The sequence below is a fragment of the Lissotriton helveticus genome, chromosome 11, assembly GCF_964261635.1.
Source record: "Lissotriton helveticus chromosome 11, aLisHel1.1, whole genome shotgun sequence".
NCBI lineage: Eukaryota > Metazoa > Chordata > Amphibia > Caudata > Salamandridae > Lissotriton > Lissotriton helveticus.
The window spans coordinates 1,032,247,352-1,032,261,194 of record NC_136072.1 but is presented as its reverse complement, the minus strand read 5'-3'; the positions used below and the strand labels follow the sequence as shown (position 1 = coordinate 1,032,261,194).

Below are 13,843 nucleotides of genomic sequence, written 5' to 3'. Positions count from 1 at the left end.
TATTGCAGCTTGTGGCTGCGCCAGGTTCCGGATAATGCATGGTCCAGACAGTGTCAACAGGATCACGATACCCTGAGTGAAAGATCTCCGCCCGCCCCTTTTCTTTCCTGCTCCCATGTAATGCCCGAGTCTGGAGACTCCAAAGCGTCGTGATCTCCCTGGATGGCTGTGATTAGGTTATCAGTGTCGAGGATCACACCATCAATCAAAGTAGCGGCCCGTCATGGGACGGACAGAAGATGTTCACACGGGGACTGGCTAGAAAAAAAAGTCCCCAGTGTATCAAGCCTCCAGTAAAGGGGCCAATACCCGCGTGCACATCTTTTCTCCTATTTGTCTCCTCGCATGCACGCTGGAATCGTATTGATTCCAAAAGTCCAATACATGGCAGAGCAGCACATGCGCCGCGACATGGAGGCAATGTGTGCTGGGTTGAGGGGGTGTTTTTGAGGGTCATAGTCTTTGTTTTAGTCTTGTGCGAGAAGCGTGTCCCTCCCTGCTTGTCACAATGGACTGTGTAGGACTGCTGCTGTCTGCTTGCTGCCTTCATGGGATGAGCATTTAGGTGAATAGGCGACTACGTGGTAGAAACATTGTTGGTACTTAGAGATATTGCAGCTTGTGGCTGCGCGAGGTTCCGGACAATGCATGGTCCAGACAGTGGAGATCTGCACATGCGGGCTTTTGGAGACTGTTATGTCGGGAGAATTTGGGGGGTGTGCCCTGGATCGGCAACATACGCTGTTTCCCGCACAGAACAGACCCAGAATTATCCTGCTCAGTTTCTCTGTTTCCATGTTAATGGCAGCCATCTCATGATGGCAGACAGCCCTTCAACCACCAAACTGATGCTCTTTCTGGGACTTTGTTACTCTTGTGAGAGCAGAATAGAAGAGGCAGAGAATTGGCAGGTAGCACATCCCTTTGTTCAGGCTTGAGCAGTGGCTGTATCTTTGCTTTACTTTTGTGGAGGCATTCTCTTTTGCACGTCATAGGCAAATCTGCTCAACCTGGCTCAGTCCGGCGAGGGGGAGAAAAAAGATACCCTCACACTTCAATTGAAATATTTGTTAATCTCGACCAGCTATACTACAATCTAGGCTACAGAAGCATGCGTAGGGACTAGTGAGAGGAAGGAGCCCTCAAGGAGCGTGCAGTGGAACTAAGCAAAAATAGCTATCCGCAAGGTGTGTAGGTGCCCTAATGTAAACCCACAAACATGGGTCTATAGACTTACTTGGTTATCAAAAGCCAGGGTTACTTTAACCCCTCCTGTGCAAGCAAAATACGCTCACATTTCCCTCTTGAGAAAATGTAAAGGGTCTCATTCATCATTAATAGAACAATTAAAGAGAGGATCAGAAGACTTCGGCCCAGATGCATGAAAGGAAAATCTGGTCGCAAAGGGGCAGATTCTCAGAATCTGCCCCTTTGCGACCGGCATTTTTGCATTTGGGATGCATCATCCCAAATGCAAAAATCGCAATTTAAGGAATCTCTAAATTGAGATTCCTTAAATTGCGATTGCATTTAAGGAATCCCAAATTGAGATTCCTTAAATGCAATGCAACAAAGTAAAAAAATTAGCGATTTCGCTAATAGGGGGAGCAAATTACCATGAAGTTGAGCTTCATGGTAATTTGCAAAAACTTTGAAAAATTCACTTTTGTGCATTTTCAAAGTTTCATGTTGCGCACACACATGCCCTTAGGGCATGTGTGTGCGCAACATATGTGCACAGATTAATTTCAGGGGTTCAACAGGGTGTCCTTTGGACACCCCTGCACCCTTGAAATTGCATTCTCAATTTGCGATTCGCTAATTGCTAATCGCAAATTGAGAATGTCTTCCCATTCATTCCTATGGGCCTCTAGGCCCATTGGAATGAATGGGGAGGTATTCCTTAATTGCGACTCGCAATTTGCGAGTCCCAATTAAGGAATATTAAGAAATCGCAATTTTTTTTGGGATTTCTTCATGCATAGCATTTTGCTATTCCTTATTAGCGAATCCTTATTTTTCACTAATAAGGAATCGCAAAATGGATGCTTAATGCATCTGGGGGTTAGTCTCCACTTTGGAGTCTTTGTAAAAATACCTTTACACCGTAGCTATAGATCAACTGCTTCCAATTAGCAGTAATGTCATGGCCTCGACATGGGGATGGCAACCACCCCATGTCGAAAGAAGGAACACTTTGGGTGAAGCCCCCTCTCTAGCAGAGTCGAGCACTTTGAAGGGGAACAGATTAACCACAATAATGGAGCCCGACTGTCAGAGGACTCCTGACAAAAGTCTAGTATGCAAAAAAAATTCAAAAAACATTCCCAAGCTGCACATTGGTAGACCTGGTGGATAAGGTGAAGGGGCCTAAGTAATATGTGTTCCCGACTGCCAAGCTCTCTGGCCTCATCTTGAGGCAACCAGAAATATCACTTAAAGCCATGATGGAGCTAGTGAGGTGTCATAGATTTCAAATGTCTGCACTGACCACAGGGAAACTATATTTGCAGGGGTTAATATTAACCGAGAACTCACTTACACAGTGGCTAAATTTGTGGCAAGGAATATATTTGAAAGGCAGTGTTTGCGGGGAGAGAAGTCAGAGCGCAACCATTGACAGATACACTGCCTCTTAAGTTGTTCAAATATTTAGCATTTAGGTAGGTAAAAGCTTGCAGAAATGAATGAGGATTTCAAAATAGAGGCAATGTTTTGCCTTCATCAAGGCATGTGTGTTAAGTGTTCTATAATATCGATGACAGCGAGCATGAACAAATATTTAAATTTCCCTGGCTGGAAAGTAGCTGAAAAGACACTGTCCACCTGAATTACAGTATAAGCATTAAAATACCCGACATTCCATGTTCACAGTCCAGGATATTAAAACCACATCTCCAAATGTATGCTTACAAACGAGAGGGCATTTTTGAAAAGCTGGAGCATTATTGAGAAATGCGGGGGTATCACTAGACTGAAGAAGCCAGAATGGACACTACTCCGCTGCAGCACTGCTGGAGAATTGCAGTTCATGCACTTTACACCAAGTGTGTACATGCCATTCTAATGTCAGATTCTGCACTAGAGCTGTGCTAACTTAACATAATAATAACACTTGAACTACCGGGCATCCTGGAGGAGCACAAAGGTATTGTCAGCAACATCGGCTGTTTAATCAACAAGGAGGTGAAGCTGTTCATTTACAAATATGGCACAGCCAGTGGCTCTGTGGTACCATCTGAGAAACAACTGGAAACACTAGATGCAGTACAAATTTAGTAAGTATGAGGCCCTTGAACTGGGTTATCTCCAATAGTAGTCAGAAAAGAAAGGAAACAGTTTTGCAATGGGTGAGACTATGCATGGATATGCAACTTCCTGCTAATCGCTTCCATAGAGGGCAACATGTAACCACTAGAATAGACAATTGCATTACAGACCATAATTGGGCCTGCTCTAAGCAAGCTATATTCAGGTTGTATATGCTGTTGTCATCATGATGTCTGTCCAAGTGCATTTGTTATCTGTTGGTAGGCTTCGTGATGCCCTTTGGCCCACACATACACGTTCAAGAACAGCTGTGGTGGGGGTTCATTTCTGAAAGTTGACTGGTCTTGGATGGGAGACAGCCATGACAACGCGGGCTTTACACCGCGCTGCCATTACGACGCTGCCATCACAACGCAAGTCGTTACGGCTTGCGCTGGATGGCGCTAGATACTAAGGAATAGTAGATGTACTATTCCAATAGTTTCCCTACTGTTGCGTAGGCTGGAGTTGAAATAGTAAATCATACTATTCCAAAATCCAGCGCCTACAGCGCAAGTCGTTGTAACGACTTGCGTTGTAATGGATGCGTCGTAATGGCAGCGCGGTGTAAAAGCCCGTGTTGTCATGACGTACATCCGTCCTGGATGAACCTCCTGTTTTGTGATGCTGTATGCAGAAAACCTGTCATATCAGTAACTCGAGGAGCAGAAGAAGCTTTTATGTCATTCATCAACTTCAAATCCAATCTTCATATGCTAAGTTGGAGAAATGCATGTCTGGTGTTCCTACAATATGTCATCTCCCATTGGTATTGCAATTGATTCTGACAAAGCACTAGTAGTAGAACAATGGCCTGTTTCTACCACAATCAAACAAGTGCAACCGTTCATAGGCATTGCACATTTATACTGTCAATTTTTTCATTATTTTTTTAGATCTCTCCTGCGACAGTGCATGTGCTCTTGTTGGCAAGAAATGCTGTATACAACAAGGGGTAGCAGGTTGCCCGTTGCTTAACATGCTTTGGCTTAATTGTCACTCTTATTTGCTGCCTTCTAATTGGCCAGTTCATGCTGGCTTCACATCCCCTTCTTTTGGCTTGAGCATGGACGAAGTACTGATTGCTTCATCTTGATTGCTGTCTTTCTCCTGATCACGTTTTGAGTGAGGCACTACTTAAAATTATTTTTTTCTTTCCTGTATTCTTTATTGAACCTCTTGCTGTGTGTAGCTTTGTTTAACTATGCCGCACAGACTTCAAAGAAGCCCTTTTCTCTCTCCAATGAAATAGATGTTTATTGTGACAACAGATGTTGTCTTCTTTTATTGTGACAACAGATGCTTCTGTAGTAGGGGATCTCTGTGTATAGTCATAATCTAGTAAATAGTCCCGCCCATGTGCGTGGACCCCAGAGCAATCAAAAATAATCTCTTACAGTGTCAAAAAATGCAGAAATGCATAGACACTTAAGAGAGAATTTAAAGACAGATAATGCAGCCTAAAAAGGCTACACTGTCCAGTACTTCAACTAGAAATTCCACCACAAAATCCACAAAACAGCAAAAGCCTGTACAGATTTCCATTGCTTTAACAGCAAACTCCCTCTGGAATGATAGAGAGAAGAACCTGGACAGACAAGCCCCATAGGCTGCCATTATGTGGCTCAAAACAGGATACTGTGCCTTTAAGAGAATCTTCCAGAACCTTCTCCCAGTATCCCAGAATGCATAGCAGGTCCAACTTACTTTCAGTTCTTTTTTCCAGCTCCTGCAAGCAGGACCCTGGAGCATTGAGCTATCCCTTTTCAGGGGTTTTGTGGTGTTTTTTCACTGAAATTCGATTTTGTGTACTTTTAAAGTACTCTGGTGACTTTCTTCTTGGTTTTCTGCACCCTTTTGTTGTCAATAATGCCTGCATTATTTGACAAATGCCCGGAGTGCTCCAGGAAGAAGGCCAAGTCAGATCCCCATGAGGTGTGTATCCTCTGCCTTCCCTCTTCCCACATCCCAGAGGAGTGTGGGATCTGTAGAGGCTTCTCTGGCAGGACCCTGAAGGACAGGAGGAAGATCAGACTTCAGGGCCTTGAAGAAAGAAGACTGAAGGATCAAGGTGGGTCTGGAGGGGCTTCTACTGCCCATGCTGAGGCCTCTGGGGGGCTCCCCAGGGGCAGGAAGTCCAGCAAACGTCCAAGGTCTCCGTCTGGGTCGGTTGCTCTGACCACGACGTCGAGAGGAAGGTCCACGGCCAGTTCCCGGTCTCCCCAGGGCTCTGGGTCGAGAAAACGTCGCCCGTCGACGTCGAGGGACTTACACAGGCCGCCGTCGAACCCGGTGTCGATTTCTTCGTCGTCGCCGTCGGCGTCGAGTGGAAGGCATCGGAGGACCCGGCGTCGGCGCTCGCCGTCGAGGCGACACCGCCGTTCGCCGTCGAAGGCGAGGATATCGTCGTCGTCGAGGGGATCCTCGTCGTCGAGGCCGCCGTCGAAGCGGACAAGGTCGCCGTCGAGGCGGAAGAGGTCTCTGGCGCAGAAGAAGTCGACGTCGAGGCCACGTTTGAGCCACATAATGGCAGCCTATGGGGCTTGTCTGTCCAGGTTCTTCTCTCTATCATTCCTGAGGGAGTTTGCTGTTAAAGCAATGGAAATCTGTACAGGCTTTTGCTGTTTTGTGGATTTTGTGGTGGAATTTCTAGTTGAAGTACTGGACAGTGTAGCCTTTTTAGGCTGCATTATCTGTCTTTAAATTCTCTCTTAAGTGTCTATGCATTTCTGCATTTTTTGACACTGTAAGAGATTATTTTTGATTGCTCCGGGGTCCACGCACATGGGCGGGACTATTCACTAGATTATGACTATAACAGAGATACCCCTACTACAGAACTGGAGTTACAGGACAGAAACTACTCCTTCCAAATGTGTTTTCACTAAGGCATGGACATGTGCTCAAATGCTTTCTTTGTGTGACAGAATGTTTTTGCCAAATACCATATTTTTTTTCTTTTGTGCACATGGACAGATTAACTGATTTGCTAAGAATTACAGGGGTGTTGTTCCAAGATCTAACAAGCATTGGCAAAGCCAATTAGTCTTGCCTTTGAGACTATTGGTTCTGCCTTTGGATTTTTTCCATGCTGTACAGCATGAGCATTGCAAACTTTGATAGTAATTTCTATTGCTCTCATAGGCAAGACCTATTGGCTTTGCCAATGGTTGTCTATGAGGATTTCACCTATGGTATAATTTACTCCAAAGTGTATCCTATTTGTGTTGGAGCCACCACAGCAAGAAGCCCGTTGACACTCAATGTCTTCTGTAATTGCTTGCTGTTTTGACCTCTCCAATTATTCCTGCAACCTTACCAGTGGAAGCCAATCTCCAGCTTCCAACTGGTTCAGATTGCCATCAGGACTTATGGTGGAAGTTGTGTGCTCCTACCTTATTTAACCCAGTGAGTGTACCAAAATAGTTTTCTTTGCCTACCCTAAACCATCCCTGTTTCCCCATACTCTGTATCCCTGACTTCTGCAGCACAAGCCGGGTTAGGGCATTAGGAAATTAGGAAGATGGTGGATAATCTGTGCAATCCTCTGGCCACTTGTATGTGGTCAGGAGGCGGCTCAGGACTCTTTCCAGAGATTCTTGCAGGATTACTGTTTGTATATGGTTCTTAAAGACAGTTCAAACAAAATAATTATAAATCATTTTGGTGTTTCTTTGCTCACAAATGTTTTCCTGTCCTCTCCTTTTAATTTTTCCAGTGACTATCCAGGGATAGGTTTGGAACCCTTGTGAGTCAGGAGTAAATTCTCCCTCAGCAAAACATAAGTAAAAAAACACAGGTAAGTGAATGAAGGAAACAAATATATAATTTGCCATTGTCTCTTTCCTTTTTTATTTTCTTCACTCTTATCTTTGGTTGCTAGATCACTTTGCTTGTTTCTTTTAATTTCACGACTTGTTTTGCCCACTGAGAATCTCACAATTGTTTCTTTTCTTTCTTCTCTTTTTCCCTTAGTATTATACCCTACTATTTTCTTTTCTTTAGAGCTTGAGCACCTTATGGGGAAAAATCTAAACTAGTAGGTCAGTGGTTGCCGTACCTCACACTTTATAGTTAAATAACAGAAGAAAATGGTTTACTGTTTCTTATCTTAACCCTGATTCTCTTTCCCAAAGTTTAAAAAGGAAGCCTTGTTTCCCATCTGTTACTTGTGTGGCCTGTCCTCAGACCACACACTAGCAAATCTGAGTTCTCTGACTCTCCGAGGAACCAGGTAATCATCAGTCCTCACTGTTGTAGTACCCAAAGTTGGCTTCTGTGATTCTGGTTTCATCTTCGGTGGGCACAGCCGTTCTTTGGGGTATCCGCTGAGATTGGGTTCTCACCTTCCTGGCTTGAAGCAGTATTTCCTCCTCCTTCAGGTCTTTATCGCCCCTTGATCTCGCAACACACTGCTCTTTTCTGGTCTTGCCCCCTCTCATGCATTATGATCCTTCCTCCCCTCGTCTTTCTTCATATCTGTTCTTTCTTTCTCTCTCTCTCACGTTCTTTCTTTCTCTCTCTCTCACATTCAGTCTGTCCGCAACAGTAAAGCCAGTCTGTTGAAAAAATATGAGACTGTTAAATTCTGGTATGGCATTTGGATGAACCAAGACAATGAGATCTATCGTGCCATGTGGGAAGCAATTCATAATAGTCCGAATTTCCAGTACGTCGAATACCTACAACAATCCCTTGAAACCACTAAACTAGTAGCGCTTTGGGAAACCAAGCTTCCAGTCCCAACGTTCAAACAGGCGGTAAAGAAGGCAGCCAACAGGCACTCACTGTTCAACGACAAATTAACCATGAGCCATCGCTCACATGCCTGGATGACTATAGAATCATACAAAAAGTCCACGCCGGCAGCCTACTTGGATCTCGCTTTTTCATCACACGTTAAACACAAATACCTTTGCCTAAGGTTGGGAAACCTGCCGACCAATGCCGATCAACCTAAATGGAGGACCCCGGACATCAAGGAGTGCGACCTATGTGGTGCAGCAAAGCAAGATCTCATTCACCTGATCTGCATTTGTCCCGCATTGGACCAGGAACGCCAGAATAGTCTAAAAGCGAAATTCAAACAATATGGTATTCGCACATGTCGTTCTGCGATTATACAAGTTCTGTGCTCTGCAGACCCTCGGTTCATCAGTAGAGCAGTTACATTTATTATCAACTTTGAGGAAAAGAGAAGAACTTCGGCAAAGATCCAATCCATACCCTGAACTTTCAATACTTGTGCAATCATTCTCCCCGTAACTGTCTCTACCCTTTTGAAGCTCAAAGGACATTCTTGTTAATGATTTTTAACTTTTAATTATGTATGTATCTCCAGACTTGCTTTTTATTCCGGTCTTTTAATACTACGGCATCTTATCCTTTGTAATGGTTTTTATTAACTATACAAATAAATAAATTTGATTTGATTTGACTTGGTAAAGCCAGTCCTCCTCCGATATTTCCTGACCTATGTCCGTCTCCCAGGCCCTGCACGCTCGCGAAGTGTCCAGCTGGGAAGCAGCTTTGGACATAGAGTAAAGGCGCGTTATGAGCCTTCCCGGTGACGTGGATGTGTGTGTGTGTATTCAAGTGCAGTGTTGATCGGGGCGGAGGCTGGAAGGTGCTATGCAAATCTTTGCAGGTCGCAAAAGCTGATGGTATAATAATGTATAGGAGTAGGCTATTGACCTCTCTTCTGTACCGGTAAATGGAGGGAGAAATAGATCTGCGGTTTTTGGTCAACAAATGTGCATATCTCCAAGGTATCTGCACGGTGCTCCACCCCTTTGTCCTGCAGAGGGGGCAGGGCTGGGATCTCCGCCACTGCCACCGAGATGGTGCATATAAGGCCTCTACTCCGGTCGCCTATGAATGCCATCCCACGCCCTTCGCACGCATTCTGTTTGTTTTTCCCTTTGGGTGCTGTATAGGGTTGGAACAGTGTGGTTTTCAGTGGCTACGGAGCCGCGCGGTCACACTCCGCTGGCCACATGCGGTTGAAACGGTGTCGGGTGTAGCCAAAAGTGTAAGTACCTCGCTTGGGCGCAGTATGCGTATAGCTGAAGGTCTACTGACCCCAGCCCTCTCCGCAACTGGGGTAATGTGAGAATTTCAAATGCTATCCTAGGTTGGCGGCCCTCCCAAATCAGAGTGATCAGATTAGAATGCAAGCGTTGGAAAAATTGCGTCGTCAGGGGAGTGGGACGTTGACAAATAGATAAAGCGGTTTCGGCAGGATGAACATCTTTATAATAACTATGCATCCGGTGATAGATAACGGTAATTTGTTCCATATTGGAATCCGTGCTTCAAGCCAATCCATTGCTTTCCCATAGTTTGCTTTCCACAGCTCCTCCGGGTCTCTGCTCAGCCACACTCCCAAGTATCAAGTCTGTTCTGAGGCCCACTTATATGGGTACTCCATCTGGAACGGGAGTGTCTTGTCTGTGAGTGGGAATAGTATAGATTTACTCCAGTTCACCTGCATGCCCGAGTGGCCACCAAAGTGAATCACCTCCCACGTCATTGGTGAGAGGTTTTCACGCAGATCGCGGATATTTAGGGAAATATCGTCCGCATACATTGATACCACCAGTGCGTGGTGAAGCCAATTCCTCTCTGAGCATGGTGTTGGCGTAACCTAGCCTCAAGCGGTTCCATAGCCTCTGCGTACTAGCTCCGCGCATAATAGCAAAGTGATCCAATGTTTGTCCATTAAGCCACACTCTCGCTGAGAGGAGGTGATATAATATCTGAATTATTTGTATGAAACTGGAGCTGATTCCCAGATGCCCCAACAGGGAAAAGGGAAAGGACCACTCAAGGGAGTCCAATGCCTTTATGGGGTCTAACAGGGCAGCCACTGCCAGCAGAGAGCCGCTAAGGTGGTGCATGACCGAGAAGATAGTGCGATGATTGTGAGATGTGGCTCTCCCCGGTATCAACCCAGACTGATCAGGCCTCACTAGTAGTGGCATTAGGGGGTGTAAGCGATTGGCTAGGAGTTTTGCGTAGATTTTGTTAACTAAATTAATGAGAGAGAGGGGTCTGTAGGAATTGCAGAGTTCTGGTGGTTTGTCTGGTTTCAGTATCGTGATAATGAGGGCTTTGCGCAGGGTGGGAGAAGCTTGCCTGTTGACACTGATTCGTGATACATCTCCATGAGATGAGGAATAAGTATTGTTACGTATTCTTTATAGAATGTGGAATTTAGCTTGTCAGAGCCAGGCGCTTTATCACCCGGGAAGCCAGATATAACTTGTGCTACCTCCTCCGGCATAATCAGGGTGTCCATGTACTCTCAGTGAACTGGGTCCAGCCAGAGCAGTTCAATGGACTCCAGGTAGCTCTACAGTGACTCCATGTCGCTTGTCTTCCCTGCGGAGTAAAGCCGGGCAAGAAAAGAGGACATGACTGATGGGAGTTTTTCGGGGGATGTAATCAGGCATCCTCCACAGTCTCGCAGCTCAAACGTTTTCAGAGGCATGTGGTTTGCGCAGCAACCCAGCTAAGGTCTTGCCAGGGTGATCCCCCTCACCATATCAGCGTGCCTGTGCCTCTCGCCCAAGATAATTGACTTCACAGTCAACCTCTGCCTAATATTCTGATAAGGTGGCTTGGATGCCAGCCAGCATCTCCAGTCTAGGATCACGACTATAGGTATCTTCCAGATCCGGTATTTCGGACTCCAGTTTCGTTAAAGATCCTCTTATCACTTTCAGGACACCCGCTTGCTTAGTAAAGCGGGTTCCTCTAATGGTCACCTTAAAGGCCTCCCACAATATGGATGGTGAGGAGACAGACCCTTTGTTCAAGTCAAAGAACTCCGTGATGGCTAACTCGATCTCTGCCGCTAACACCTTATCACGCAGGGCTCGCGGGGGCAGCCTCCATAGGAACACCGGGGGAAAAGTCTGTGGGGTCTGTAGTATCAGCCAGACCAGCGAGTGGTCGGATAATGTGCGTGGCAAGTGTTCTACCACTTTAGCCCAAGTGAAGACGTCCCTCAACACCAGCCAGTAATCAATGCGGTACCATGAGGCATGCACGGAGGAGACGCATGTACCGTCGCGCAGTGAAGTGTGTGTGGCGCCATATATCTGTTGGTGCATTATTGGCGATAAGTGTGTTGAGGAATTCCGCTGAGCCCAAGTGGTGTAGCCTATCGCTTGAGTGGTCGAGGGCCCTCTGAAGTGCCACATTGAAGTCCCCGCTCCACAGTATCAGTTGGGAGCTGCAGTCTAAGACTTGCTGCCAGATATTGAGAAAAAAGTCTGGGTCGTCCATGTTTGCGCCATAGGCGGCCACCAACATCAGCTTTTGCACGTACAGCCTTCCCACCAGTATAATGTATCTCCCTGCCTTGTCAATGACCGAGCACAGTGTGTGCCACAGGAGGCCCTTTTTAGCAGGATGGTTACCCCACGAGCATAATTTGAGTTAACTGAGTAGTAACGAGCTACGCAACATCTGGCCCGTCGACGGCCAGTATCTTCTGTGACCAGGTGTTTCTCTTGGAGGAAGCATACGTAAACCCCATGTCAGACTAAGTATGCGCGTACTAGTCTGGATTTTTAGTGATCATTTAGGCCCCGTATGTTCCAGGTTAAACACGTCACAGTTGTCATGTTAACGGGTAAGGGATAGTACTGTCATTCCATAGTGCTCAGTGCTGTAAATCTGTGGAATCCGCTTTCATCGTCTGCCTGAGAGTGGTGTGTTTGCCGTCCTGCATGAAATGAAATGAAAAAAAGAAATGAAAAAAGAAACTTGCTAAAGCGCACTGCGGCCAAGCGGCTTCCTGGCGCTGAGAACTGAGCCTGACTCTACAAAGAATCCAAGGGACTAACAAGGGAAAGCCTGGGAAAACAGATGCGTCTTTAAGGCTTTACGGAAGAGAGTATAGATGGGAATAGAACGGATAGAGAGAGGAAGACTATTCCAGAACTGGGGAGCAAGAACCGAAAAGCCGGTGCCCCCTGTTCTGGATTTACGGAAGCGGGGAACTTTAAGGAGAAAGAGAGAAGAGGAGCGAAGGGTGCGGGTCGGAGTGTATGGAGTGATCAAGGAAATAATGAAGAGGGGAGCTGAGTGGGTGTAGGCCCGAAAGGCCAGGCAAGCCAATTTAAAGAAGGATCTGAAATGCACGTGGAGCCAATGGAGGGACTTGAGTACGGGCGTGATGTGGGAGAATTTTGGGAGACGAAGAATAAGGCGGGCTGCCTGATTTTGGATGGCCTGTAGACGTCGGGTTTCGTAAGCAGGTATGCCCACGTATAGGCCGTTCCGATAATCAAGGCGGGAGGTGATAAGGGCCATGACTATGGATTTAAGGGCATCCGTGGAGAAATACCGGGAGATTTTCCGGATGAGGCGGAGGGATAAAAAACAAGAAGATACGACGGAGCTGACTTGGGCATTCATGGTGAGGTCATGACTGACCTTGATGCCCAAGGTTCGGACGGAGGAGACCGGTGAAGGAGGGGGACCAAAGGAAGGGGGCCAATGAATCGGGGACCAAGGATTGGAGGGGCCACCCGTGAGAACAAACTCCGTCTTATCCGGATTGAGCTTTAGATGGTTAGTGCTCATCCATTCAGAAATGAAAACTAAAGTAGAACTAAGAAAAAGAGGGGAATCCAAAGAAGTGGAAAGGTCAAAGACGAGCTGGAGGTCATCCGCGTAATTATACACGGAGACCCCCTGCTCGCGGAGGGAAAGAATAAGAGGGTAGATATAAAGATTAAAGAGGAGAGGGGAGAGAGAAGAACCTTGGGGCACCCCGCACATGACTGAGCGGGGGGGAGCGGAAAAGCCCGAAAGATGGACCGCTTGGGACCTGCTTAGGAGCAAGCACGCTAGCCAAGAGTGCGCTGCGCCCCTGATGCCCGCTGCGCTGACACGGTCGAGAAGGATGGCGTGGTCGACCGTGTCAAACGCAGCGGACAGGTCGAGGAGCACCAGAGCTTGGGGAAGATTGATGTCAGCTTTTCCCTTAAGTTCGTCCAGAACAGCGATGATCACAGTCTCCATGGAGTGTCCTGGACGAAAGCCCGCCTGATGGGGGGCCAGGAGGCAATTTTCCTCGACGTACGAAGACAGGCAAGATGTTACATGGCTTTCAAGGATCTTCCCCAAGTAAGGGAGAAGAGAAATAGGCCTGAAGTTAGAGGGAAGAGAAGGGTTGAGTCCGGGTTTTTTAAGAATAGGGAGAACCATAGCGGTTTTAAAAGAAGTAGGGACAGAACCCAGAGCCAGAGAGGTGTTGAGCAAAGCGAGGGGGGGAGCAGGACAACTGGTGAAGAGTGCTTTGAGAATCCGTGCCGGAGCACAGTCAGCCGGAGAACCGGACTTGACTTTTGAAAGCAAGTTAAGAAAACAGTCAGTAGAAATAGAAGGAAAGTGGTCCAATGAAGAAGGGGGCAGAGGAAGGGGAAGGAGAGCACAGGGTTGGCGAACCACGGGAATGTTAGCTTTTATGTTGGCAATCTTGTCAATGAAATACTCATTGAGTGAGGAACAAAGGGAC

The 13,843-nt window shown here is 46.6% G+C and overlaps 1 protein-coding gene across 4 annotated transcripts in view; it reads left to right on the top strand.

Moving 5' to 3' along the window:
• Positions 1–13,843, top strand: part of ACAD10 (acyl-CoA dehydrogenase family member 10) — a 524,903-nt gene that overhangs the window by 57,321 nt on the left and 453,739 nt on the right. For all 4 annotated transcript variants that reach the window (XM_078667441.1, XM_078667438.1, XM_078667440.1 and 1 more), the window contains one exon: positions 7,028–7,108. The gene's annotated coding sequence lies outside the window, so the exon portion shown is untranslated. The remainder of the gene's footprint in view (positions 1–7,027; positions 7,109–13,843) is intronic.